Raw genomic sequence first — 13,831 nt, forward strand, 5'->3', positions numbered from 1 at the left:
AAATATGAAAATTTGCAGAAAGATCGTTCATTGGACTCTTAACAAAACAGCATTTCTAGATTTTTTTAGTTCGATTGATTTCTGATTTTTGGGTGATTGAGTTGGAAACAGAGAACATACTGGGTTTCTTTCTGTTCTCTTTAATTCGCCTAATTGGATATATGTATATGGAACGTATCACTTTTATCAATTGCTAAAGGGTCGACTGCATAACTCAACACAGAATGGTTCGTTTTAAAGCCAAATATGTCGACAGGTCTAATCAATCAGGAAGAAAAAATTAGAATCAGACAAGAAAGGAGGAAAAACCAGAATAAAAACAATTAAAAAGAAAAAGCTGATGGGATTAGGTATATACGCGTTTTTCATTGTCCCTAATATATAATACTGATTAATTTACATTAATATTTAATAAATATACTAATAAATGTAATATTATTAATTTATTAATAATATAATACTAATAATACAATATAAATAATATTAATAATTATAATTATGATGATAATACTAATACTAATAAATATAATGATATGAATAATTAAAATATTGATAATAATAACTATAAAACTTATAACAATAATATTATTATTAATGATAATAATACTAATATTTTTAATAATCATAATAATATTAATAATAATAAATAAATAAAAGTGAGTACGATTTGTAACAGATTTTGTAACCTTGCAAGATTATATTTGATTTCCTAACTAGTTACACAGTAATTTAGGGAGCAAAGAATGTAAGTTTGATGTTGATATCAAACCTAATCCACGAAATTTTGTCTTTATAAATTAGATTTTTAATATTAATAATTAATACATATATTAATAATAATAACTAATAAAAAAATGATTATAAATAATAATGTTAATAGTGATAATTATAATAATGATAATATTAATAAATTGTTATATAACAATTATTATATAAATTTTAATACTTTTAGTACTAATACAATAATAGTAATAATAAATTTGTTAATAATAATAATATCGAAGTAATATTAGTACTAATTATCATGTCAGAATAATAAAGAGAAATAATTATGCTAATGTTAATATAAATTTTTAGTATTCATGATAAAGGAAATAATGATATTATAATAAATATATTTTAACTTGTACTTAATATTATACATACACTTATATTTATATTTATATATATATTTACATATTTATTTACACACAATTGTTCGTGAATCGTCAGGCATGGTCAAAGGGTATTTGATTACATGAACATAGATTTCAAGGCTTTATAGACTCAACATTAGAGATTTTGCTTATCGTGTCGGAAGCATATAGAGTTTAAGGTTTAAATTTGGTCGGAAATTTCCGGGTCGTTACAGTACCCACCCGTTAAAGAAATTTCGTCCTCGAAATTTGGTAGAGGTTGTCATAAATAACAATAGGAATGTTTTCATGACGAATATGAGGTAATAATGAAGTTTTATCATTATTGAGAGATTTAGATGAAACGATTCGATTATGTGAGGCGCACGAGTGAAGCTATCACAAAAGAGTGAGATGAGTAAAAATATACTTGTTTTAACCAATGACGTGTTTAGAATTGATTTCCAAAATTTATGGAATTAAAGAAAATCTTACGTAATAAGATTTGGTTCTTCGGCGATCTAGAAAACAGGATCTCCTTTGATTTAATGTTGTAATCTGTTTTGATTTCTTTGTCGGATATTTCACTATAAAACTACTCCCTTCGTTTTCTTATTTCCATATCCATATCTTCTCCTCTTTCTCCTAAATTCCCACTTTAAGACATTTGCTAATATGCTTCATTCCATTCTAATCCTTGATATACTCTTAATTTTTACGTCTGTCATCCTTCTTTTTCATTTACCACCAGAAGAGTCTATTTACTTCTACTATACTCTTACGTTGATAGTGCTTCTAGTTCTCCCATGTCTCTATATTGCTATCGGCATTGATATACATGGTTTGTAAATCCTGAGTAGTTGTTGAGTTTAATATCTCCCCTTATACTTTGATGCTCTTGTTTCTGTTTTCTATAATCATTGTCATCCATAGTTAATACTCTCTCCTTCTTGCTGCGATTTATACCCCAATTTCTATTTTGGGGCTTTGTCCCTTCGTTTCTTCTTCCCGTCCTTGAGTCAAGCGAGCAATGATCCGAAATTCGTAGATATGAAATTTGAAATGAACCTAGTTATTGTTTTAAGAAAGAATTGGTAGTGACACGATTTTGATTTGTCAAATTACCAGAATATCCAGAAAGATAGAACTATCAAGATGATATATTCTTGATATGTTTGAAGATTGGATAGAATGTAAGAGCCGTGTAACATGGCACATGATGATGGTACTGTGAATCATTACATTCCATTAGAAACTTAACATGACTTACTGTAATATAATGAAGTTGATCAAGTTTCATTATATTATACTAATTCATGCATCAGTTCCCAACACTGCTTCAGAACATTCCTATTTCAAACTTGAAGGTTTCAGAATTTAGAAACTAACACAGTTTCTTTTATATTGTATCGCAGATATTATGGAATGATAGATGATTTCAGATAAGGATAGTTGTGAAAATGTCTCCAACAATTTGTAGAATATGTATAACGAAAGATATGAGGATATCTTATAATATCTAAGATAAGATGGTAATGAAGAATATCATCTGAAAAGGTTTAGAATAAGGAGTAGGATTCCTACTAACGATTTCAGCAGACACGGAATCGTTTGGATTCTTTGAAGTCGGGTTTAGTTTTCATGATTTGTCCACGGTCTCCTTCATACTTTGCTCAATCCGTTTTTCAGTTTCAACACTTCTCCTTTTCTGGGCTTTTCCAACATACTGTACTTCATCGCAAACTTTTGACTATTAAAGTCGTTTATGGTTTTTGCTGCTTCATCAGCATTTCAAGAACTACTTCATAGTCCAGGATGTTTTTCAGAAACTTCACATTCGAAATATGTAATTCTTAGGGATAGACGTTTTCGGTATAACTGGGAGAATTTCTACGAGATTTTCAAAATACTGATTGCGGATTTCGCCAAAGAGATAACGAGTTGCTGGTACGTCTACGGATGATGTTGCGAAATATAAAAGGTTCTCTGACGGCGAAAGGACAAGGTATAAATATCGAGATTATAATAGGAGTAGTCTCACTGAGAAGTCGAAGTGGAGCTGTGACAAAATTAGCTTCCTGAAAAGAAATTGTAGGGTTGTTTTTGCTAGTAAATGGCAAAGGATTCAACACGATATGTGTTAAACTATGAATTTGGATTCGAGAGTTTTTCAGGTGCATAAATCTTTTCTTCCGTATATGAAGTGCGGTTGGTTCATCTTTCCAATCGAGGTATTTTCAAGAATCATAAAAAGTTGTGAATGCGAATTGTAATCGTCAAGGTACGAATGAGGTTTAAGATAGAATCAAGTGGCAAACTTGAAGATTGGTTTAGTTTCATAGGTTATAATCAATATTTTAATTCATTTTACTTGTCCATATTTAGCAGTCTATTAGTCCGATTGTCCAATGGTCCAATAGTTCAACAGTTCAATATATTCATATATAATTTAATATACATAATTAATACGTATCGTGTCCCGTGTACCGGTCTCAGTGTCAATCACAACTCAAAGTATATATATATTTTGGAATCAACTCCGACCCTGCATAGCCAACTCCCACCTTAACATATAGAGTGTCTACGGTTGTTCCGAAATATATATATAGATGGGTCGATATGATAAGTCAAAACCTTGCATACGTGTCCCGTTATTTAAAATGCGTAAAATAAATAAATATATATCATGACCCGTTATACAACGTGTTGTCTCAGAATTAATCCGACGTATTGTTGTACATGTGTCCCGACGGTATGTAAAATACAGAAATAAAATTGCGAGAATGTAAATTGCGATAAATTAAATGTTAATCAGTTAGCTGGGAACAGTTAGCCGAAACAGTTAGCGTGGATTCCTAACAGAATTTCAATTAGTTAATTCATCTGTTTCTATCCAATTTTTATTTTGTCCAATATTTTCTTCTTTATGCCACTTGTTGGATTCTGATAGGTCAAAATCCAAATATGAAATTTGAATAGAAATGGTTATTATGTGGTGAACGGATACGTATATCGGTAGTTGTAAGTAGAATAGTAAATGACCGTTGAATCAGATTCGAAAAATGTACAGTGTAACTTATTAATGTGAATTCTAAATATTCCTCGGGTACTACCCACCCGTTAAAATATTTTCATCATTAACAGTTTGTACAAAAGAATTTTTAATTACAATCTTTATGAAAATATACTTGCATATATATTTTCATCGGATGTAATCGTGGATTTAATGAGTCAAAAACTCATCTGATTTATCGTTAATACTAGATTACATAATCTCTAAAACTTTAGAAATTACATAATCACCATGTTGAACGAGGAAAAATGAGGTAGAATGATACGTAAAGCGAAGATAGTCGATGTAGATCGATGTGTAGAACGAAGTTCATACTCGAAGTACAGATGGTGATATTGAGGCGTGTAATGTTGATATTCGAGGTACAGATTGTGATGTTGAGGGTTACGGCGCAGTTATGGTTTTGGGATGATAAGGGTACTGTCGACGTCGATGATGGTGGTACTGGTTATGCTACTGGTGCTGCTGCTGGTGTTCGTAACCTTCGCACCAGGTTCTCCAAAATCGTCACACGAGCGCGTAGTTCGTTAACTTCTTCTTCTAGTACTACGGAATGATTGACGGTTGAAGCGAGCGAATAAATAAAATTCGAAATATGGAATAGTATATAATCATGACGAGACACTCTGGAAATGGGAGAGAAAATGGTTTCTCTAACAGGTTCGCCGATAAGTGCTTCGAGTTCTTCGCCAAGTGGGCAATTTGGTGAATGAAAAGGATCTTTGAGGTGAAACGATTTTCGAATATAGGATGATATTCTAACTTCATAGAATACCTATATATATATAGTACTAAAGATTTTGTAGACTACGGGGGAATTTACGTCATGAGTCAGGCAATTCTATAGTAATAGATACGCTAAGATATGAATTTTGTCTATACACTATCAATGCAGTAAATGCAGTAAGACGTGTCTAGACTTATGAATGATAAGCAGGCAATTCCTTAAGGATGATAAGCAAATGGTTTCCGACTAGAAATGATAAGCAAAACTTTTTGACATGTAGGCACGGTCAAAGTCCAGACTTACTAATGTATCCTAACAACTACTAGTCAGACACACTAATGCAAGGCCTGGTTCGCTAAGACCACCGCTCTGATACCAACTTTAACAATCCGTCCTAATCCTCCAGGACGAAGTCTTCAACAGTTGGTTCCATTGCGATGATCGACTCCAAGTAATGTCCTTAACATGAGCAAATGTACAGCGGAAGACTTAATTCGTACCTGAGAATAACATGCTTAAAACGTCAACATAAAGTTGGTGAGATATAGGTTTAATGCCGGCAGCGTTATAAATATAGACCACAAGATTTCATATATAAACGTTTCAATAAAAATATTCTAAGTTGTTGAGCACTTGATAACCATACTTAACATTTAATCAACGTCGCATATTCCCTTTATTATGAAATCTTACTACACCGTACCAAGTGTAGTCACTGAAACGAAGTACTGTGCAACCATTGAATACTGGTCGTCCAGTCCGGTTGGGGTTGTCAGGCCCGATAGATCTATCAACAGGATTCGCGTTTACAATACCTCATGTAAATAGTAGTTACCAAGTTACAGGGAAGTATGCCAGTGGTACAACTCAACGTAGAATATACATTTTTAATCACTTGTGTCCATAACGTAAATCATAAAATGCATGTATTCTCATCCCGAAATATTTAGAGTTTAAAAGTGGGACTATATACTCACCTAATGTATTTTGTAGTAAAAATACATATAACATCATTGATCAAATATAAGGTTGGCCTCGGATTCACGAACCTATATCATTTATATATATATTAACACACGTATTTGTAATCGAACAAATTTATATATATATATTTAATTTATTGATTATATCATTTTTACGTTAATAATATTTTTAGATTTCATAAAAATACTTTGTTTATGAGGTAGGTGTAAAATATATTTATGTATATTTATATTTCGTTTGCTTAAAACCTTAGTTTATTTATACTAAGTTAATATTAGTAAGGATGAAAATGATGATACTTATAATAATGATAATACTATTAATAAAATTAATGATAATATTATTTATAATAATATTAATAAAATCATATATAGTGATGATGATAATAATAATAATAATAATAATAATAATAATAATAATAATATTGTTACTTTTAATTATAAAGATAATTTTAATTATAATGATAACTTTAATAGTAATGTTATTTTTTAATAATAATGATTGAAATAATGATAATAATTAATATTAACAATAAATGATAATAATTGAAGAAATGGATCTCTACCTTAATAGATAGGCATTTTCTAAAAAAAAATTGTCCCAGCCCGGGTTCGAACCCAGAACCTCTCGTTCACCCAAATACCCACTATACCACTCTGCTGCGTCGGTTTTTCTGATTTATATCAAACCATTTTATATTTAACCCGATTATTCTTAGTTCATATGTCTTCTTCTCCATCGATCAATTAATCAACCCAAATCGACTGGAATTCATTAACCATATTTACGAATACAAAAAGGTTTTCAATATTAATCAATAAACATACACGCCCAGTTTGATGTTTTGGATTTAACAGAAAAAATATAAAGAGCAGCAGCAACATCGAACACCATTAGAACCCGATTCAAGATTTTGAAATTTAGACAACTTTAGATTATAACCTTAACATGAAATAGGTGTTAAATTGTTCAACGAAACTTCCTAAATCTTTAATTGAACCTGAATTATACTAGATAACTCGAATTCAATTGAAGTCAACGTTTGATTTTTTTATTTCAAAAAAACTTTGAATTCAAAATTAGAACTTAATTTGGGGAATTGAAATATGAAAATTTGCGGAAAGATCGTTCATTGGACTCTTAACAAAACAGCATTTCTAGATTTTTTTAGTTCGATTGATTTCTGATTTTTGGGTGATTGAGTTGGAAACAGAGAACATACTGGGTTTCTTTCTGTTCTCTTTAATTCGCCTAATTGGATATATGTATATGGAACGTATCACTTTAATCAATTGCTAAAGGGTCGACTGCATAACTCAACACAGAATGGTTCGTTTTAAAGCCAAATATGTAGACAGGTCTAATCAATCAGGAAGAAAAAATTAGAATCAGACAAGAAAGGAGGAAAAACCAGAATCAAAACAATTAAAAAGAAAAAGCTGATAGGATTAGGTATATACGCGTTTTTCATTGTCCCTAATATATAATACTGATTAATTTACATTAATATTTAATAAATATACTAATAAATGTAATATTATTAATTTTATTAATAATATAATACTAATAATACAATATAAATAATATTAATAATTATAATTATGATGATAATACTAATACTAATAAATATAATGATATGAATAATTAAAATATTGATAATAATAACTATAAAACTTATAACAATAATATTATTATTAATGATAATAATACTAATATTTTTAATAATCATAATAATATTAATAATAATAAATAAATAAAAGTGAGTACGATTTGTAACAGATTTTGTAACCTTGCAAGATTATATTTGATTTCCTAACTAGTTACACAGTAATTTAGGGAGCAAAGAATGTAAGTTTGATGTTGATATCAAACCTAATCCACGAAATTTTGTCTTTATAAATTAGATTTTTAATATTAATAATTAATACATATATTAATAATAATAACTAATAAAAAAAATGATTATAAATAATAATGTTAATAGTGATAATTATAATAATGATAATATTAATAAATTGTTATATAACAATTATTATATAAATTTTAATACTTTTAGTACTAATACAATAATAGTAATAATAAATTTGTTAATAATAATAATATCGAAGTAATATTAGTACTAATTATCATGTCAGAATAATAAAGAGAAATAATGATGCTAATGTTAATATAAATTTTTAGTATTCATGATAAAGGAAATAATGATATTATAATAAATATATTTTAACTTGTACTTAATATTATACATACACTTATATTTATATTTATATATATATTTACATATTTATTTACACACAATTGTTCGTGAATCGTCAGGCATGGTCAAAGGGTATTTGATTACATGAACATAGATTTCAAGGCTTTCTAGACTCAACATTAGAGATTTTGCTTATCGTGTCGGAAGCATATAGAGTTTAAGGTTTAAATTTGGTCGGAAATTTCCGGGTCGTTACACCATCATTCCGGGACACCCTTCGGATATGATATAAATTTCGAAGTACTAAAGCATCTGGTACTTTGGATGGGGTTTGTTAGGCCCAATAGATCTATCTTTAGGATTCGCGTCAATTAGGGTGTCTGTTCCCTAATTCTTAGATTACCAGACTTAATAAAAAGGGGCATATTCGATTTCGATAATTCAACCATAGAATGTAGTTTCACGTACTTGTGTCTATTTTGTAAATCATTTATAAACCTGCATGTATTCTCATCCCAAAAATATTAGATTTTAAAAGTGGGACTATAACTCACTTTCACAGATTTTTACTTCGTCGAGAAGTAAGACTTGGCCACTGGTTGATTCACGAACCTATAACAATATATACATATATATCAAAGTATGTTCAAAATATATTTTCAACACTTTTAATATATTTTGATGTTTTAAGTTTATTAAGTCAGCTATCCTCGTTAGTAACCTACAACTAGTTGTCCACAGTTAGATGTACAGAAATAAATCGATAAATATTATCTTGAATCAATCCACGACCCAGTGTATACGTATATCAGTATTGATCACAACTCAAACTATATATATTTTGGAATCAACCTCAACCCTGTATAGCTAACTCCAACATTCACATATATAGTGTCTATGGTTTTTCCGAAATATATATAGATGTGTCGACATGATAGGTCGAAACATTGTATACGTGTCTATGGTATCTCAAGATTACATAATATACAATACAAGTTGATTAAGTTATGGTTGAAATAGATTTGTTACCAATTTTCACGTAGTTAAAATGAGAAAAATTATCCAATCTTGTTTTACCCATAACTTCTTCATTTTAAATCCGTTTTGAGTGAATCAAATTGCTATGGTTTCATATTGAACTCTATTTTATGAATCTAAATAGAAAAAGTATAGGTTTATAGTCGTAAAAATAAGTTACAAGTCGTTTTTGTAAAGGTAGTAATTTCAGTCGAAAGAATGACGTCTAGATGACCATTTTAGAAAACACATTCCACTTTGAGTTTAACCATAATTTTTGGATATAGTTTCATGTTCATAATAAAAATTATTTTCTCAGAATAACAACTTTTAAATCAAAGTTTATCATAGTTTTTAATTAACTAACCCAAAACAGCCCGCGGTGTTACTACGACGGCGTAAATCCGGTTTTACGGTGTTTTTCGTGTTTCCAGGTTTTAAATAATTAAGTTAGCATATCATATAGATATAGAATATGTGTTTAGTTGATTTTAAAAGTCAAGTTAAAAGGATTAACTTTTGTTTGCGAACAAGTTTAGAATTAACTAAACTATGTTCTAGTGATTACAAGTTTAAACCTTCGAATAAGATAGCTTTATATGTATGAATCGAATGATGTTATGAACATCATTACTACCTTAAGTTCCTTGGATAAACCTACTGGAAAAAAGAAAAATGGATCTAGCTTCAACGGATCCTTGGATGGCTCGAAGTTCTTGAAGCAGAATCATGACACGAAAACAAGTTCAAGTAAGATCATCACTTGAAATAAGATTGTTATAGTTATAGAAATTGAACCAAAGTTTGAATATGATTATTACCTTGTATTGGAATGATAACCTACTGTAAGAAATAAAGATTTCTTGAGGTTGGATGATCACCTTACAAGATTGGAAGTGAGCTAGCAAACTTGAAAGTATTCTTGATTTTATGTAACTAGAAATTGTAGAATATATGAAGAACACTTAGAACTTGAAGATAGAACTTGAGAGAGATCAATTAGATGAAGAAAATTGAAGAATGAAAGTGTTTGTAGGTGTTTTTGGTCGTTGGTGTATGGATTAGATATAAAGGATATGTAATTTTGTTTTCATGTAAATAAGTCATGAATGATTACTCATATTTTTGTAATTTTATGAGATATTTCATGCTAGTTGCCAAATGATGGTTCCCACATGTGTTAGGTGACTCACATGGGCTGCTAAGATCTGATCATTGGAGTGTATATGCCAATAGTACATACATCTAAAAGCTGTGTATTGTACGAGTACGAATACGGGTGCATACGAGTAGAATTGTTGATGAAACTGAACGAGGATGTAATTGTAAGCATTTTTGTTAAGTAGAAGTATTTTGATAAGTGTATTGAAGTCTTTCAAAAGTGTATAAATACATATTAAAACACTACATGTATATACATTTTAACTGAGTCGTTAAGTCATCGTTAGTCGTTACATGTAAGTGTTGTTTTGAAACCTTTAGGTTAACGATCTTGTTAAATATTGTTAACCCAATGTTTATAATATCAAATGAGATTTTAAATTATTATATTATCATGATATTATCATGTATGAATATCTCTTAATATGATATATATACATTAAATGTCTTTACAACGATAATCGTTACATATATGTCTCATTTAAAAATCATTAAGTTAGTAGTCTTGTTTTTACATATATAGTTCATTGTTAATATACTTAATGATATGTTTACTTATCATAGTATCATGTTAACTATATATATATATCCATATATATGTCATCATATAGTTTTTACAAGTTTTAACGTTCGGGAATCACCGGTCAACTTGGGTGGTCAATTGTCTATATGAAACATATTTCAATTAATCAAGTCTTAACAAGTTTGATTGCTTAACATGTTGGAAACATTTAATCATGTAAATATCAATCTCAATTAATATATATAAACATGGAAAAGTTCGGGTCACTACAAAACATCCAATAGGTGAAGCTGCTGACAAACCAAAAAAGAGAAGTATATATCTTCACTGTGTGAAGACCCATCCTAATCCATCGGGACGAAGTCCATATTGATTAGAAACGATTCACAACAGTTGATTACATCGCGAGGTACTTGACCTCTATATGATACATTTTACAAACATTGCATTCATTTTTGAAAAGACAATCTTTCATTACATCGAAAGTTGACGGTGTGCATACCATTTTATAATATATCTAACTATAATTGACTTAATAATAATCTTAATGAACTCAACAACTCGAATGCAACGTCTTTTGAAATATGTCATGAATGACTCCAAGTAATATCTTTAAAAGGAGCAATTGCACAGCGGAAGACATCTTTCATACCTGAGAATAAACATGCTTTCAAGTGTCAACCAAAAGGTTGGTGAGTTCATTAGTTTAACCTAAATAATCATTTCATAATTTTAATAGACCACAAGATCTCATATTTCCATTTAACATAAACATACGTCCCCTGCATAGAGACAAAAATATCATTCATATGGATTGAACACCTGGTAACTGACATTCACAATATGTATATAAGAATATCCCCATCATTCCGGGATCCTCCTTCGGACATGATATAAATTTCGAAGTACTAAAGCATCCGGTACTTTGGATGGGGCTTGTTGGGCCCGATAGATCTATCTTTAGGATTCGCGTCAATTAGGGTGTCTGTTCCCTAAGTCTTAGATTACCAGACTTAATAAAAAAAGGGGCATATTCGGTTTAATAATCCAACCATAGAATGTAGTTTCGATCACTTGTGTCTATTTCGTAAAACATTTAAAAAAACAGCGCATGTATTCTCAGTCCCAAAAATATATATTGCAAAAGCATTTAAAAAGGGAGTAAATGAAACTCACAATACTGTATTTTGTAATAAAAATACATATGAAGAAACTGAACAATGCAGGGTTGGCCTCGGATTCACGAACCTATATCAAGTATGTATATTAACATCTTTAATTGTAATCGAATAGATTTATATTTATTAGATTTATATATTATAAATGTTATCTTAGTAGATTAGGTGTTTCATTAGTAACTTAATTAAATGTATTTATTTTGTATACCTTAAAGAGATAAATATATTAATATAGTTTTGTTAAGTATATTTTTATTTGACTAATTTTTAAAGTCATATTGATAATATTATTAATAGTAGTAATGATAATAGTAATATAGTTATAATGATAATAATAATAATAATAACACTAGTAGTAAAAATAATAATAATAATACTAATAATGATAATAATATTAGTAATAACAATAATAATGAAAATCATAACAATAATACTAATTTTTTATAATGAAAAACTACCTCAAAATAAGCTTTAAAAATAATATGTCACCAGCAGGGACCGAACCCGCGACCACTCGCTCATCTAGCAACACCCCACACCACTCCTCCATCTCTGTTTTTCTAATCTATGATACAAACTTAATCTACTTAACTCGTAAACTATTCAGCCCAACTGAAAAATCAATAGCTCATGGCCCAACAGAGAATACCCGGCCCAACAGATGATACCCGGCCCAATAGTTTTAATAATTCTCGGCCCAAGGAAAATAATATAACTTTGGCCCAATCCAATTTCATAAACCCAATAACACTCTTAATTAAATTGGCTCGATGGGAATTTTGGTGATGTGGGTTCGTCTGGAACAACAGTAACGCATCATCATCATTTTTTTTTATAACATCATTTTCTTAATCTATAACTAATATACATGCGCCATCATCAATCATCAATATCATTATACACCACCTTAATCATCATCGTCATTAGCTTAATCAATATAAACGTCTTCAGTTCATCCTCTCCACATCGTGATCTCGCCTTTAATACTATCTCCATCTTTTATTTGCAAACCTACTCCTAACAGAACTTTATGACATCATAAACAACTAACTAGTCGAAATCTTTAGTAATCTGATAGTCAAAGAATGTTGTTTCAACTTATAGAATTCTAATTTGGGTCCCTCAAATAATTAACCTCCCCACTAAAAAGAAAAAAAAAACTGAAAATGTCGGCCTCTACTCTATTATTTATAAATTATAATTTGCCCACTAGTATTTATCTACTAAACAAATAAAAAAATATAAAATGCATCCTTCACCTTTGCTCATCCTTTCCATTTAACGAAAAAAAAAACGTAGCAGATGCAGTGATGAGCGATTGATCTGTTTTTAAATGGATCACGAAGGAAACAGCAACAATGGACATAAATTGTGGTTTCAGTTATTAATGGCAGCAGTCAATAGATTTCTTGTTGAGTGGGTTACGAATAAATAGAAACAGAATGATGGCAATAGTTTTGCAGGTTATAAAGTGGTGTTGGTGTCGGATGTATTCAGACAGGAAGAAAAGAAAAAGAAAACATGTTCGTATATTGTGGTTGTAGTATGTTCGATGGTGAACCAAAAATGGTGGAGGAGGGTGGTAGTGGTGATTAACCCGGCGGGTGTGGTGTTGCCATGGTGGCTCCGGTGGTGAGGATGTTTCAAGGAAGAAGAAGGTTGCTGTGGTTGCAGCAAAAAAATCGAAACATAAAATAGAAGTTATAACCTTGGTGATTTATGGTAGTGGTCTCGGTGGGAGGTGGTGATTTCATGGTTGTTGTGGGTTTGGTGGTAATGATCATAGGTGAAGATGGTGATGATGGTTTCGGTTTAAATATCAGACACAATCAAGTAGCAATGATAACATGGTTCAA

This window comes from Rutidosis leptorrhynchoides, chromosome 1, assembly GCF_046630445.1.
Source record: "Rutidosis leptorrhynchoides isolate AG116_Rl617_1_P2 chromosome 1, CSIRO_AGI_Rlap_v1, whole genome shotgun sequence".
Taxonomy (NCBI): domain Eukaryota; kingdom Viridiplantae; phylum Streptophyta; class Magnoliopsida; order Asterales; family Asteraceae; genus Rutidosis; species Rutidosis leptorrhynchoides.